Source organism: Symsagittifera roscoffensis, chromosome 4, assembly GCF_963678635.1.
Source record: "Symsagittifera roscoffensis chromosome 4, txSymRosc1.1, whole genome shotgun sequence".
NCBI classification, from domain to species: Eukaryota; Metazoa; Xenacoelomorpha; order Acoela; family Convolutidae; genus Symsagittifera; species Symsagittifera roscoffensis.
The window spans coordinates 60,654,312-60,656,938 of NC_087065.1; the positions used below are offsets into that span (position 1 = coordinate 60,654,312).

The window sequence follows — 2,627 nt, forward strand, 5'->3', positions numbered from 1 at the left end:
TCAGACATGACTATACCTGGTCAGACATGACTATACCTGGTCAGACATGACTATAACTGCTTCAGGTCTGATCATGTAGAAAAATTAGCTCCATGTAACGGCTGAAACACAGATGGTTATAATGTAGTCCAATGTAGTCTTACGATGCAATTACAAGCCGGCAGGGTATTGTGATAAGGCAAAGAATCATAATGATTGCCTATTTTAAACTATTTACCTTGATCTTGTATGAAATGTTGCGGGAGCGACCTAGCTGCCAATTCAAATCGTATAGTTGAAAAGTTTCATAGTCCGAGCTGTTGTTTTTTTTGTGTCTGAGGCAAAAATGCTCCTTTGTTTCAGTAATCGATTTTCGGCCTTTTGGCTAAGATCATGTGTAGTATCTGTTTTTGTCAGCTTATTATCTGGCATGCTGGGCTTTGCCTGGAACCAATATTAAACTGATTTTTGCTTCTCGAGTTAACACCGAAGCTTGCTTCGATTGACTCATGGATTGTCCCGGTCTTACACCACCATAATGATATGTCTGCTTCAGGTCTTATCTTGCAATTTCAGGCATGATTTTGTCTGGTCCAGGTATGATCATGTAAAGTCAGGTATGATCATGTCTGCTTCTGGTATGATCATGTAAAGTCAAGTATGATCATGGCTGGTCCAGGCATGATCATGTCTGGTTCAGCTATGAGCATGTCTGGTCCAGGTATGATCATGTAAAGTCAGATCTGAAATACATCTGTGACAGGCCTTATCATACCTGGGCCAGACCTGAAGCAGACATGATCATACCTGACTTTTTCCATAGTTATCATATCTGTACAAATCTGATTCAGACATGTACAGCGAAAAAAGAGATATGCCACAGGACTGATACAGATCTGAAAGTTGTATGACTTTTTGATGTCCAGATTTGAATTTAACTAAAAATTTCAGTACGAACATTTTCTTTAAAACAAATTTTCCTGAATGTTGGAACTAAGATAACTTGTTGGTAGAAAAAGTGCTGATGCTCTCAAACTTTCAAGCAATCGTAACCAGACTTCATCAGTTAGACAAAAAAAGCTCACCAACCTGCTCAGATATCGTTCAGGCTCAAAGAACTAAAAACACTGCTCTATTTGTCCCTTAAAATTAAATACTAACAAGCTAATACTTTTCATTGGACTTTTTCTGGAAATTTCAATTTAAACAACAACTCCTATTTATAGAAAAAACAAGAAACAAACTTAACTAAGAAGGCTCAGTAAGCTTGATCCCAGTTTTGGCACACAGACGAAATACAAATTTTTCATCACAATAAAATAACAATCCATTCTTCCTCGCAATTTTTCTTCCTTCATCCGGCTGTTCCATCTTTAAAGAGAGTCTCACTAGAGAGAGTCTCTTCTAGGAGTATCTCACCAAAATCTCCGATTCGTCACTGTCGTCCAGTACGTTTTACAACATTTCCATCTCCTCAATTTTTTTGCTTGGGAATTCTCTGTCGGCATAACGGAAAAAAGTGCATGCCCAATTTCGGTCCTTGGTTCCTTCAGGAACTACTGTTTATGCGTAGGCTCGCATTTTGCTCCAGTTCAGCGTGTAAGACTACATTTTTTTCTACACATTTGTACAAAGCATTCCGGCCGCCGTGGTTTTGTTTCGTTGAAGCAAAAGTACTGTCTTGAAAAAAAAATCAAGTTCTATTTTCAACTGGAGCGTGGCTTGTAGACTCTGGCGTTTTTGGACATCTGTTGCTTCACTCGTACAAGTACATCGTCAAGTTGGCATGTTCAACACTTAACAGCAGGTCCGCAACAGACCCAGAGGCTACGTGTGAAATCTAGCACGTTTAATTGCTTCGATGTGGGAACAACTTTTCTTACTTGAGTGAGACTCTAGCCACTTTACTTTTCTCACCGTACTGTCTATCACAATTTTCACGGATTACACTTGGTCAGAGAGTCTTATGAAGAGATTTTCCAACAGCCCACAACCAGCACCAAGTTTCCTTGCTCTCGGTACCATTGCACTGGACATTATCAGTGGTATTACCGGTATGTCAGCTTGATTTACTTCCATTTCCGGTACCCTGACGTTTTCAACTTCAATTTCACTCCAATCACCACGTGGTGAGTTTCATCTTTTCATCCACAGCAGAGAAGTCAGTAGGCAGTGATCCCATCTTTTTCAGTGTCTCAAAGTCATTTACATTCAATTCACTTCACTCATATTCATTAAGTTCTCTCCCAAAATTTCTTTCAATTCATTTGTAGTTCTGTTCAGGTCAGCCTGGAGGCTGCTTCAGCCCCCTGCCCTACTCCATCCCTTCAAAATCCGGATATTATATACAATATAAACCTGAGAAATAAATTATTATATATGTGTCCCAGGTTTTGTTATCTGCTCGGATATTACACGGCTTATTTTATGCGCTTTAATGTAAAATGTGCCTCATTTGAGCATTTTTTCCCACAGATTGTGTGTCATACAATTTTTATAATTGAAAAGTAGCTAGTCATACAATTTCCATTATGATAAAAACTTGACTTTTATTGATTTTATATAATTTTTTGTGCGCATGAAATCGCATGGAGTTTTACGACAAGTAATTTTCTATTTATGAAGATTCTATGACAAACATTTTTTAG

General features: G+C 38.4%; 1 non-coding gene across 1 annotated transcript; it reads left to right on the forward strand.

Moving 5' to 3' along the window:
• Positions 1-344: 344 nt before the first annotated feature.
• LOC134845327 (U2 spliceosomal RNA) lies at positions 345-535 on the forward strand. Its single transcript, XR_010162742.1, has one exon. It is a non-coding gene; the product is annotated as a U2 spliceosomal RNA (small nuclear RNA).
• The last annotated feature ends 2,092 nt before the right edge of the window (positions 536-2,627 follow it).